Genomic DNA, 14,803 nt, shown 5'->3' on the forward strand with positions numbered 1-14,803 from the left:
TTTCAAGCACAAATAATAGGCATCAACGATAACACTAATTTTGCATAGGGTTGAATATGGGTTCACTGGCTTCAAGTTCTGAAGAAACATTGTCGTGGTTTAATAATGGTTAACACACTAACACTAGACGGTTGAAGACAAAAATACTTGAAAAAGAGAGGTTTAAAAGGTAAACTAAAAGTTCAGTCGTGGGAGCGAGCTGCCTGCATGTCGCTGAGTGGAACGATTTAACACCTGTTTTCTGTAAAATACAGTGTTATTTACCAGCGACAAAATTGCTTCGATTATTATGTTCACGATCGTATAAGACATGTGACCACTTTTAAAGAAAAAACTAAACAAAACAGTTTTGGTTCACCGGCTCCTTAAGGAAGTCTCAAGCTTTCCCCAAAGTCACTCAGTACGGCTGCTTGTAACTATACCGGTCTTGCAGGGATGAAACTATTGTCAAGGGTCCTCAACACTAGTGCAATGAATCAGCCCTCAGCTGAAGAGAATACGGACACTCATCGCAGATACACAGCATTGTCCGGTTCCCTCCCCTTGTATCCCAGACCGCCTGAAATGGGACAGGGTTTGACTCCTGCCAGCTCCCCCGTTCCCCCGCTGCAAAGGCCTCCGGTCCCTCTGGTCAGGACAAGGACAAACGGGCTCATGCAAAACAAAATCACTGTTAGAGCATCGAAAGTTCTGACCAACTCAGAACTCACTAAGGAAGAGTTGTTCAGAAACCACAAAGGCTATCACTGTAAAGCTAACTGACCCAACCAATATAAAAATGGACCATCCCTTCTGCCCCTGCCCCTAGGTCCCTGCAGCTGGGGACTTTCCTGTCTTTACATGCCCACAGGCCCATATAGGCACACTCCCACATCACAAACAAACCTTCCTTTTTGTTTACAGATTGGAAACAGATTGCTTTTGCTCTTGTCTCACGCTTTGATCACATTTACTGACGCATGGATACATGGAAACATGCATTTGATGAGATGACTTGGACATCAGGTTGTCACATGGACTTTATTTGTGAAAAAACAAACAAAAAACAAACAAAAAAAGGATTTGGACAAGAATGTTAATGGAGTAATTTTTGTAATCTGTTTCATGAATTATGCAATTAACAAAGGTAACGGGGTGTCATACTCATTATGCTTCATACATTGGTTTGTTATGGTATTTAACGCAGCTCCTAGCTGAGTGTTGATGTGTCCCTGAGCAAGACACTTCTCCTGACGAGCTGGCTGTCGCCTTGCATGGTTGACTCTGCCGTCGGTGTGTCAATGTGTGTATTAACTGATGTAAGTCGCTTTGGATAAAAGCATCTGCTAAATGTAAATGTGAATGTAACGCTAAAGTTTTGGGAGTTTGGGAAGTAATTTGCACTTTTATGACCCTCTTGAAAAGCGATTGATTAAATTGTTCTCTTCATTTGAAATGAGGCCATGTCTATTGAAGAGAGAGTAAAATGTAATTTTTGGTAAAATGTCTATTTATTTTTGGTATTTTTTTCCGTTAATGTTAAGGTTTTTTCCATAAGCTAAAGGATGAATGTCTGTTCCATAATCTAAATAGTTTTCAATAGTTTCTCATACAGCTTTGGTTCACACTGCACACGCACAAGGAGCCGTGCTTCGGCCTGGTGGGACCGGACGTTCCGGTGTTACGGCCTGTCTGGTGTGTGGAAGTTATGGCCACTAAAGAGCTCAATGTGAGAAACCTAGCCCTGTGTCATACTCTACCCCCCTGTCCTGAAACCCTGATTAATCCTGCTAAATATTACAGGATAACATTAACGTTATATACAAACTGGGTCAGCACATTCCTTCCACCCCATTGGAGATGGACTATCCAAGATAGCAGGTCTAAGGTCTATTATATTTCAGTCTAAATGTGTGTGTGTGTGTGTCTGTGTGTGTGTGTGTGTGTGTGTGTGTGTGTGTGTGTGTGTGTGTGTGTGTGTGTGTGCGTGTGTGCGTCTGTGCGTGTGAGTGTGAAGGGGTGAAGTTGCACTCATTTTTCGAAGTTCTGTGTGATTGTGTGTCTGTGTGTTTCCAAATGTGTATCTTTCATGAAATATAACCTTTAATCTGCAATGTGGCTTCTGACAAGTGGGGGCATTGTAAATTCAAGGACATAGGAAGAGGGTTTCCATTCAGACCTGCCAGTGTTCACAGACTCACAGAGTCTTGACAACTGCACTATAGACAACGTGAAATGCAGGGTCAGCCCTTGTCATTCAGGTAAAGCTACATCCATAGTCTCCCAGTCTCATCCATGTCTCGCCTCAATGTAGACATAGAACGGTTCCTCTCATTCCTCTCCTTGCAACTCTTCTTTAACTATTCTTCAATTCTTCTACAACTTCTTTGCAACGATTTAGATATGTTTTTATTTTTAATTTAGAAGTAGGTTTTTTAGCTTATCATCTCATTAACAAAACCATTTAAGGAATGGGCTAATTGGTGAGGTTTCTATCCAGAGTGGCAGGATGTCAAAATATATAGTTGCCAAAAACAAATCATGTCTAGATTTTGCATCCAAATTGGGTTTTACAGGACTGATGAGGACAGAAGGGGACAAAATGGAATGACTGTGTCTCTTTATGTGTGTGTGTGTGTGTGTGTGCGTGCGTGCGTGCGTGCGTGCGTGCGTGCGTGCGTGCGTGCGTGCGTGCGTGTGTGTGTGTGTGTGTGTGTGTGAGACCTTTCACTGCCACATCTGTCCTCAGGATACCCTTGTTCTGGTCACTGGGATGTGAGGCGGGAGATGGTTGCAGATCAACAAACACACACACACACACACACACACACACACACACACACACACACACACACACACACACACACACACACACACACACACACACACACACACAGGGGTTCCATTTGGTAATCAATTAGCCATAAGTTAACATTAGTTAATGCCGTAAAATAAGCATTTTAGCATTTGCTTGGTGGTTGGATTAGGGGTATTGGGTTATTAATGAAGGTATATATAATACAAGACACTGGTGGCGGTTGTTTCTGCACTGTAGGTCTAAGGAGGGGAATCTGGCGGACTCAGCAGGGTAAGCGTGTCTTGATGGTGTATGATGCTTAACACATGGTTTGAACCTGACCCCCCCCCCCCCCCTGAATTAACCATTACTCTGAGGGTTCTGGTCCCACGTCATTGAGCGGCTCACTAACCAACCCACTAATCCAATTGTACCTAATCCAGACAGTTCAAGAAAACGTTAAAAACGAGGGATAAATACGGCGTACACTTGTCATTCTTTTGGCCAAAGAAGTAGCTGAAGCACTGAAGGACTAACCCTGAATGCTCCTTTCTTCCGCAGCCATTAATCCAGCCAGAACATATCAGACTCAAAACAGATCTTAAAACTCACTCTGAATCTTCAAAAGTCTAGTTTAAAGCCTCATATTTCTTAAAAGGCCGGAGGGAGGGCTCTCCTGCTTCCACTCTTCTGGGACCAATAACAATGATTGGTTGAACTTCAATATCGCTAATGCAGCTCAAATCTTTAAGAAGACAAGAGAAAAGTTGCTCGTACTTTGGGAATCTAAGCTTTTTCTGCAGGTGACGAATGGAAACGTAACAAAGAAGCTAAAACCATTTATGAAATTAGGGTGAAGCCAACAACCAAGGTCTATAACGGGAACAACCACGTGAAGTATATGAGAACGCCTATAGAGGCGGGCTTGAAGGCAGATTTAATCTTGGTTGCAGTACGGTCCCAAATAATACTGTTTTAGTGATTGAAATTCAATAACACAATGAGAACATTGCATTCCATAATCGCCACCTTAAATACATCCACTCCTGTAACATTTCCTCCAGCAAATGAAAATAAAGAGAAGATTTTAACTACTTTATATTTATATGTATGTGACTACCTGAGAATGTATTTTAAGGGCAACATATTGGTAACCCACTGCTATATGATCAACAAGGAAGGGGTTCATCATCTCCCACCTTAGAGAGGACTTGCCTTGCAGCAGATATTTTGCTGTGCATAGATAATCTACACAACATACAAACACCTGGAAGCTGTTGCCAACCATAGGATCCTAAAATAATGTTTTGTAGCCAAACTATTTGCGTTAATCACCATGATCTTATTTTTCGCCAAAATCTTTGGCATTGTCTTTCCTATGGCCAAGAATAGTTCCTGAAGCAGTAGAATAGTTCCTGGAGCTCACTCTGAACCTTCAAAAGGATAATTTTATATTTATATTTTATATTTATATTTTATATAAGACCGGAGGGAGGGCTCTCCCACTCCTACTCTCCTTGGACCAATAACAATGATTGGTTGAACTTCAATATAGCTAATCAAGCTCCAATCATAAGAAGTCCAGATAAAGGTTGTTCTTACGTTTTTGTAAAGGTGATAAAGGGGTTTTAGTCCACTTTTATAGGGTTAAGTGTTTAACTTTGATCACCTAGTTGGGCACTCTGGTGCATGGATAATCAGTCCGTAGTTTAAGGTGGTAGTCTCTAAGAGCTCTCCTATCTGTACAAAGGAACACCCATTTAAAAAGTAAAGCCTGTTTTATTGGACTCTCAGCCACCTCAGTGAGTAACTTTGGCTCTGGTTACTGTATGTCTTCCCAAGGATTTAGGTCCTTATTTATCCAATCAGCTATTGGGATCTCGAACAAATGTGCTCAGGCTTTAGTTTATGACTAGCTTGTATCCGGTTATATTCTGTACTGGCGGAGCAGCAGGAACAAAAGGACATCTGGTGGACAGGTGGGTAATGGAATTTAAATAACAAAAGTAATAGTCAGACTATGACAATCTGTCTGTATTTGTGTGCTACAAATGTGGTCCAAAAATCACATTAAAGATTTACTCCACACATTGCTGTTGTATGATTATGAACACTATTATTAAAGTACTGCTCAACTAAACTCATTCTAAAGCCATTTTTTTCTTCAATTTCGACACTAATCAATGGCACCCAAAGACAGACCACAGCATCACTCATGTATAACACAAGGATTTCAGCACAATAGAACAATGCTATAACTGGCTGCATCACTGGTGACCTAGTGTACACAGGCGTAGCAACGTACTTTACAGCCCGGGTTCCAAACAAAAGATATTGATCTGACGATGATTACAGGCCAAGAAAGACGTTTCCATCTGCAGTCTTGAGGGAAAATGTATGATAAGATTGTTTGGCGGAGAGTGGTTTCATTAATTTCTTCTTGACCATTCAGATGCAACACGCTCGCTCTGATGTTCATGGCTCTTTCTGTGTGATCGCAGGTGATTCATGGAAATAATTGCAATGTAAGTGGCCTCATTGCTCTCTGGCCACCTTCTCGCCAGCCGATTGAACAGATGCCTTTCATTTGCCTGCATCTGTCACCAGGTACCTGCTCACCAGTCCACCATTTGTGTGTGAGAGAGACAGCGAGAGAGAGAGGGGGGGGGGGGGACAGACCCTCCCTGAAAAGGGGTTAAAATGTAATCAAGCCTTGAGACTTAAATCATATCAGATGACATTTTGTTGGGTGGTTCGGGTGTGTAGAACAAATCAGCATGGAGGTTCTGCCAATCCTTATTGTCACAGCCATCAATCCCGGCGCACACACTATAGGTGATCCTAGCTATACACTTGACCAGGGGCCCCACCCTCCCCCAACCCCCACCTGGCCCCAGAGACAGATCCCAGGGCACCGTTTGGCAAGGGTGTATCCAGGGCCCTCGGCCAGAACTGCGCTTGACAAAGCGGCTCAAACGGGTTGGTTGTATTTTGTGTGTATGATATCGGCCGTGTGATGTACAGTGTCTGCGTGGTCACGTTTCCTCTATGCAGGAATACACAGAATCACAACGAGGATGAAACATGAACTAGGTTCCGTCTAGACACCGTAGGCTCCCAGGAGAGCTCTGAGAGAGAGAGGGAGGAAATCGAAATTGAAGAAGGACAATCTGGGGTGACCACCAACCAAAGAAAACAAATGGAGTGATAAAGCCGTTTGTGTGTGTGTGTGTGTGTGTGTGTGTGTGTGTGTGTGTGTGTGTGTGTGTGTGTGTGTGTGTGTGTGTGTGTGTGTGTGTGTGTGTGTGTGTGTGTGTCTGTGTGTGTGTGTGTGTGTGTGTGTGTGTGTGTGTGTGTGTGTGTGTGTGTTTGTGTGTGTGCATGGTACACCAGCTGGCCCAGGCACCACATTGTGACCGGGACGGTGGTGTGATATACTACACCGGCTGCCTGTCTGAGCAGCGCCCTACAGTCAGCAGCGAGCGTCAGTCAGGGAGCCAGGCGCCCGGGCCTCTCTGCTAATCGACTTGAGTGACTCGCCTGGCTTTTTGATTGATCTCTATTAGGCTCTGAGCGGCCACAGGTCACAGCCCTCTCTCTCTCTCTCTCTCTCTCTCTCTCTCTCTCTCTCTCTCTCTCTCTCTCGCTCTCTCTCTCTCTCTCTCTCTCTCTCTCTCTCTCTCTCTCTCTCCCCGCTGGTGGTTGTTTGTGAGGTTGTCAACGACGTTGTCAACAGATGATTTGTTTCAGAAGTGCTCTCCCGCCAGATGTGTGTCAGGTCAGGTTCTGTGTGTCGGTCGCAGTGACAGGTGATCTGGTGCTGGTCCGTGGCGTGGAGAGGGGAAAGAGGAGGTAGAAGGTCAGTTGTTAGCTGCCTTTTTGGAGTTTTCTAACGTGATCAGACAATATACACACGTTTATAAATCAGTTGACGCATTTCAATTCTACATTTTGTCCCCAGATAGTTGATAGAATCCTTGCTCCCAACATAACAAATATAACTCTAGAATAGCCCGACGGTCTTTTCAAATGTCTCAATTGTCTACGTTCATATTTGATTGTGGAAATAAACAAAATATCGATTAAGCCAATCTAATGATATGCTAAAGTTCAAGAATGCATGGAATCTGAGACTAATTAAAAGTGAGTTCTGGGGTCTTTTTAGGAAAGAACTATTAGACTGGGGCTATTGTTAGCAAGGGACTATCTGAAGGATGGGACTATTTTGGTCCAGGTTATGGTGATACATCTTCATCGACTTTATATATAAAGACCTATTACCCTGGGTGGAGTCTACCGCTTAGCTTCATTCAATATGCATATGTCTCTATTAAAACCCATTATAATGTCGCTAATCTTGCTCCGACTGACTTTTTCTCTTATGCAAACAAACGTTGTTATATTATGCATGTTATGAAAATTGCGGCAGAGGAGTTGTGGCACAGAAGGGGATCAGGGTATTTTGTAATCTGATTATGTAATCCAAGGATTAGTACAAACAATTATATTGAAAACTAAGATGATGAGATGACTAAAAACAAGGGGAGGAACAGCACAGGGAAAAATATAGTCCATGAAAGATCAGAAGACTGCTGCTTGATGCCACCTCCTCGGCCCTGTGTCGGTGAGGAGGATGTTACTCTAATGATCCTTAAGGACTCATTACTTTAGACCCCAATTCATCAGACAGGTAGTTAAACTTATAATTTATTCCTGGACAAATTCATCACGGACATCACCTTGTTTTATTTTTAGTCCTATGACTGAATCACACTAATGCAACGGCGAATAGGGGGACTGCGCGCATGTGCGTGTTTGATGCGAGGTTGTGTGTGTGTGCGTGTATTTGATGCAAGGGTGTGTGTGTGGTGTATGTGTGTGTGTGTGTGTGTGTGTGTGTGTGTGTGTGTGTGTGTGTGTGTGTGTGTGTGTGTGTGTGTGTCTCAACTGCCATCCATTTAGCAAAAATAACAAATTCCTGTCACTTTATGTTACGCCTCCAAGATAAAATATTAACACGCAAAGTCCTGACAAAAAAAACTCATGACATCCTATCCATTAATGATGTTTTTAAAAGTGCCGGGGAAATGAAAAGCCATTATGTTCTTGGATGCCGCGGACCGGGAGAGAGCATATCTGTAGCTGTCAAATGACATGGAGATCGAAAAAACGTCTGTGCTAGGCTTTTTTCTATGGCTTTGTTCACTTCGCTCACAGTGTCTGGAGGCCGCATTCATACAAATAGTTGGACGACGATGGGTTTAATGTACATCATTTATGGTTTGATCAGAGAAGATTATTTCTGGCTCTCATTTTTGTTTAATCCATACTGGAGGATAATATGAATCCTTAATCCACAGAAAACCAGGGCGCCTGTTAAGCAATTACATAATCAGTATGATTATAAACATTACCACCATAATTTCCTCTTTTTTTCCTTGGTTATCTGCCATCTACTGAAAGGTTTCCGAGATATCTATGTTCAAACACCGCTGAGACTGATGATTTAGGCCCAATCCCATTTCTACCCCTTACCCCTTTCCCTTACCCCTCCCACTTGTTTTGAAGGGGGAAGGGGAAGGGGTAAGGGGCAGAAATGGGATTGGGCCTTTCTACCCCTTACCCCTTCCCCTTACCCCTTCAAAACAAGGGGGAGGGGTAAGGGGAAGGGGTAAGGGGTAGAAATGGGATTTGGCCTTACTCTTTGTAAAACATCCTGGATATCGTAAACCACTAGAGCTTTCATTTCAGTACAGAAGTTCGATTTTATACACCACATATCTGGAACAAACTTCTGGAACATGATCAGGTCTACATCCACACTATTGACTTTTCAATCAATCAGAGCTCGAAACCTCTCTGTCTGCATCGGCATATCTCGTATTTTAATAACCTCAATTTCCCATTTTTTGCATTGCATTGTCGTTGATTGCATTGTCTTTTATTGGCTGTTGTAGCTTTGAATGACTTTTAAAAAGTGTGTTTGAAGGCGGCTGTATATATAAACATGCCTTGCCTTTACTTTTAAGAGGCTAAATCTTCTATTCAACCATTAAGCACACATCTTTTTTCCTTTCAACCCGGCCTTGCTCTCTTGACACATCAAATACTGTGTGATCAGATGAGCATCTCATCCCATCTGTGCTGCTACATTCAAAGCAAATCATCACATGGAAATATTCATTGATCAGGGAACTGGATGATGGATGATTCTTGACACTTTTCATGTGTCTTGGTCAATATCTCCCATCCTTTCCTGGGTGACTCCCTCTAACACATGTAACGGGGTGAAAAATCACCCTGCGAGCCACCCAACTTAATCTGGCAGTTGATGGGATTTGAATTTATGACTTTCAATCGAGGGATATCCGTTTTCATTACATGTTTCGGCATTGCCTCGTCAAATTCATATTTGAGTTCTTGTTCCTCTCGCTCTGTGGACTGCTAACAGATGTACCCTTATCGGAAGTAAGAGAACTGAAATTGAGATACTGTAGACCCGGTACGCCATACGATCCATGGCCTGCTCTCGGCCTATAGGACACACCACTGCAGTTCAAACGTTCTCCCACCCGCTGATTCTTGGGTCACTGGCTGCTTGCTCACAATATCCCTGTGTTGCCTGGCAGTGAGGAATCGTCTCTACCAAGCGACACACAACTGCCATTGGGCCGCAGCTATGTGATTATCATGATACGCCCAGAAACACCAGTGGGTTTAACTTTGACGCTGATGACCGGAAACTAATAGCTGTTGAAGAAGTATCCCCAAATCAACAGAGTGAGTTTATCAAAGGGAAGGGCGGCCTGTTCTGCACCTTGAAAGGGCAGAGAGTTAGAGAGTAAATAGAGAGTTAATGAGTAGGAGAAACCAGTTCTGAAGGACTTTCTCTCGCACAGAGTGAGGATGTCGTGGCAGAAAAATGACATGCGTTTTTAAGATGCACTTTCCAAACGCAGGAATGATAACGTCATGCATAAAGAAATAAGAAAAAAACATTTATGAAATTAGGTTCAAGCCATCATCCAAGATCTATAACCGGAACAAACACGACATGTAAATGAGAACGCCTATAGAGGCGGGGTTGAAAGCAGATTTAATCTTGGTGGCAGTACAGTCCCGGATAATACTGTTTCGGTGGTTGAAATTCAATAACACAATGAGAAAATGGGGTTCTTGGGTTCAAGGCAAGAACTTGCCTTGCAGCATATATTTTTGTGCATCGATAATCACGCAACATACAAACACTTGGAATCTGCTGCCAACAATAGCATCCTAAAAGTATGTTTTGAAGCCAATTGTTTTTGCTTTACTCACCATGATAGATTATTATTTGCTCTAATAAAATTGGACAAAACAATCTCTTCTTTAAGCCAACCACATTCTTGGAAATAGAGCGAGGTCAAATATCTATTCAGATTCTTACCTAACATGGAAAATAATATGAACTGGTATTTACAAGGCTTTCCCTCCTATTTGACTTTAATCATCTTTCTAGTCAATAAATCCTCAAGTAAGAATAAGTGCACCTTGGAGCACTACTGTCTTACCCACAAGTCCTTCAAGACACGCCTACCCCCTGCCTGGGTACACAAAGAGGAGCTGCAGAGGGGAAAGAAGAAGAGGAGGAGTGTTCATGTGTATTCATGTCAAACAAACTTGGATGAGCCGGGTTGAACATGTTAAAGGTCCCATGGCATGCTACTTCATGGATGCTTATATATAGGTGTTAGTGGGCCCTTAATACAGTACTTGAAGAAGTTCAAGAAATTCAGCCTTGGTGCAGAATTACAGCCACTACGAGCCAGTCCCACAATGAGCTTTCTTCAAACGTGCAGTTCAAGGTGTAGGGTAGGGGTGTGGCCCTAAGCAGCTTGCGGCCCTGCGCTTGTGTTTACAGTGGATGTATCACAATGGCGAGGCACACACAGCTTTTGGCCGTGTTCTGTGAATACACTCCAGGTGCTCCGGCGAGAGTCCTGGAGCTCTATATTTAAATAATAACGACTGCGTTGGGTTCTCCGACGTCTCTGGTTCTTCCAGTTCCACATCAATCGGAAATAGACTGAACCGCGACATGGAGGAGAGAGGGATTGTTGCCCACGATTGTTGACCGTGATTGTCTCCTGTTGGAGCCCCGCTGCCCACTGCCGAGGCACCGCCTTCTCGGAAGTGGGCAGCGGGCAACGGGCAGTGGGCAGCGGGCGTGGCGGTGGTGCCTCGCGGCGGTGGTGCCTCGCGGTGGTGGGCAGCGGGCAGCGGGGCTCCAGCGGGAGACAATCACGGGCAACAATCCCTTTCTCCTCCATGTGGTGGTTCATATACTTCAGGGAGACAAAGCCAAAGTTATTTTTCCCCAATTCCTTCTCAACCATGGCTGAGACAACCCCCACTGCGAGTCTCGTTGTGGTAATACCAGAGACGTCAGAGAACCCGACGTGTTATCTGCCATAACACCAACAGCAGAATGGTTATCCAAATAATAAAGAAGTGAAAAGAACAGTCTGAGCTCATTGTCTCACTGGCGGGCCAAATTCTCTGGGCGGGCAAAGCAGAGAAGGGGAGGTAAGGTAACATGGCCCTGTATGATGACATACGGGGAAAATTCGAAATCTGAGTGCCTGAGCCTTCATTTTTTAAAGGCAGAGCAGGATACCTAGTGCTCGTTTTACACCTAACGCCATTTCTAGCTACTGGGGGACCATGGGTAGGCTAGGGGAACTCATATTATTCTTAGAAAACCTCATAAAGAGATATTTTCATGCCATTGGACCTTTAATATAAAGTTAACATGTTCCGTTTTCATCCAAACAGACCATGGAGGTTTAGACTAGAGCATCGGCTTATTAGGCTTGTTGGTGGGACGTTGTTGGGAAAACTTGCCAGAAGCCCTCATAAAGTCTCTCTGAACACACACCCATCACGTGTGTGTGTGTGTGTGTGTGCGTATGGAAATGTTCAGCTCCACAACATTGGTGTTAAGTCTCAGACCTTCATCAACTCCCGAAGGACGGCTGTTTGTGTTGGTCCTCACTGAGGGACGTGGGGGTGAGAGGGAGGGGTTGATAGATGCTCGTGGCGGCTCATTATTCAGTAACTCCTTCTGAGTGCTGTCAATAAGCTCCCACCATCATCCCATAACCACACCGTTGCCATGGTAATAAACCACAGTGGTTGATGGACGGCACCTGTCACTTCTTTGAATAAATAAGAGTCTGGACATCCACAGTGATTTATGAGAAGGTCAGCAACGCGGAGATACATTATTAAGTGCAAGGAGCCTGAGAGGGTGGATTTTCTTCTTTAATTTTTCATCTCTTTCCACTGCATCATCAACTGTCCACACGTGTAAAAGAACGCCCCGTGTTGGCTATCCCTGTGAAGGAAGCGTACAGAGACATTATGAAGACGGACACAATTCTTTATCCACTGTATCCACTCGAGCAATATGAAGAACCAATCCTGGTATTGTCCTTTAGGATATATACAGTGATATAAATACGATTGGCCTGTTCTTCTCCTACATCTCCAAAAGCTTCATGATATTAGAAGAGTCATGAACACTTTTTCAGCTCAGGTCTAAAACAGACACAGGGAGACATAGTCTAAGAGAAGGGCTAAATATTACATAGCCATGGTCATAACACTGACATTAAAATAAGGCAATCACACATAATGCATATCTCTAACCAGAAAAGATTATAGCTTCGGAGGCAGGGTGAGGACTGGGTGACAACAAGGGGGCCATAACATCCAGACATGCTAGTATCATAACTGCTCAATCCTCCTTTAAATTAGTTATTGTACTATCTTGGTTCCAGAACTAATTTGTGCAGATTGTTCCAGGAGTTTCTTATTCAAATGTATGTTTTCCTGTTTCAGATTCAATACTCAGCGCTCATCGACAAGTCGAAGATCCCAGTCAACCTGTTCAGGTTATACTTAATGTAACATTTTCTATCGTTGCTATTGTGATTGATATGGATGCTACTTCCGATGAAACCACACATTTGCAAGGTGTTTGGATCATTGTCATTGGGTTGTGTAGTTATATGTGTTATTTTACCTAACTGTTTGATTATTTCTTAAAAAATTGAAATGTGTGGGGCAACTCTACGGAAAAGGATTAGAAAAATAGTTCTCACTTTAATCTCAGAATTCTGACTTTATGGTCAGAATTCTGACTTTAATCTCAGAATTCTGTCTTTAAAATCAGAATTCTCAGAGGTTGGTCCTTACAGATACCAGTAGTTCTGACTCTCAGAATTCTGAGATTAAAGTCAGTATTCAGACTTTTTTCTCAGAATTTAATTATTTTTTTATGTGTGGCCCTAATCCTCTTCCGTACAATTCTGATTGAAAACCTCAAAAAACAATATTTTGATGTTTTTATAAAGTTAAATATCTCCCTGGGAGATGAAAACTCTGAAAACAATTGATTTACGCAATACAGTCCTAATAATGTACCATTGGGATCTTCGGTGGGCCCAGTCATCAGCGGTTTGCCACATACTTAGTTTCTTCACAGCAAGCAAGCAATTCTCAATACTTGCCCTTATGAAATGTCATCCAGGTCGTTGCCTAATCCCAAACACAGTTATAACTGTTGTGTACTTAACTGTTGATGTGCTTGTATGAAGTGAGTGTTGTAGGCCATGGGTTCATGAGGTCGTCATGAGGCCCTTGGAGAGCCATGGAATACTTGGTTGCCACTCTGCTGCTTCAGTCTCTGTATCTTAAAGATCAAATCTCTCCACCTTTCCGTCCTGAAATATGTTTTTTAAGATTTATACCAAGGCCTGCATGTCAAACAAACTATTCTGTTGTGTGCAATTCAGCCTTGGCAGCTTCCTTTCTTCCTATTCCAAGGACATCCCTTTCCCCTCACTGCCTCAATGTTCAGCTCAAACTTTAGTAGAGTTCTTGATTTACGAGTTTAAGATCCTCTCAAGATATTCCCTATTTTCTCCCTGTCTGTGTCTATTTGTGTTTGTATGAGGGCCGCACAAAGTAATGAGTCCCTGGAAGATTTCAAGGATATGGAGTTGAAGGACCACGATAAAGACACAGCTTAAGAGAAAGACTGAGGCCCCGTTCACACGAAGCCGAAACGGGCGAAACCGTTACGGTTTCGATCTATCCGGTTTCGAAGTATCTCCGTAAAGACGAAGCCAAGCGAAACCGGGTAGATCTGTAGAAACGCTGTAGTACACATTCCAGGCCCATAAGGGGCGCCTCTTCTGGTACAGAAATCCAGAAGAAATGAAATAAGAAGAAGAGGCGAGCATGCGCATAAAGGCTGCAGCATGTGATTTCTGAGACTCCGCGGGCTTAAGAGCCGTTGGCTAGGAGGTCGAGGGTTGGGGCGATGACGTCATGGTTTGCGGTTTCAGTCGGTTTCAGGCGTCCACACGAATCCAAAACGAAACCGGGTAGATTTGAAACCACCTCCGAGGGTGGTTTCAGAAGTTTGCGGTTTCGGTCAGCGGATTCGCCGGCTTCGTGTGTACGGAAGGCCGAACCGTACAAGACCTTTGCGGTTTCGCCATGAAATCGGCTTCGTGTGAACGGGGCCTGAGCTTTCGATCGCTGCGCTACATTCTTCATTTGAATGGGCTTGTTGAAGGGGATGAAATAACTGTCTTCTCTTTCACCACTTTTCACCTACTTTTGTTTTATCTATGTCTAGTGATCTCTTTGTGTTTCTGCATCTCGTTTGTTCACGTGATGGTGTGGCCATAGGTATTTTTTCGGTGCCATGCCGTAATTCCGACGCCTCATTGTTCCGACGTCTCAATGTTCCGAAATATTTCCCATTAGATCGACATGCCACTATTCCGACGGTTCAATGTTCCGAAAACGAAACCCATTGGTCCGAAGGTCCGTTAGTCCGACTTTTCGAAAAGGAGGCGCATTAGGCCGACGGTTCAATATGCCAAATAGGAAAAATAGTTTTATACCTCGCTTGCTCCCCCTCTCTCTCACTCTCACTCTCTCTCTGTCTCTGTCTCCAAAATACAACCTAGG

This window comes from Gadus morhua, chromosome 15, assembly GCF_902167405.1.
Source record: "Gadus morhua chromosome 15, gadMor3.0, whole genome shotgun sequence".
In the NCBI taxonomy this organism is placed as follows: Eukaryota; Metazoa; Chordata; class Actinopteri; order Gadiformes; family Gadidae; genus Gadus; species Gadus morhua.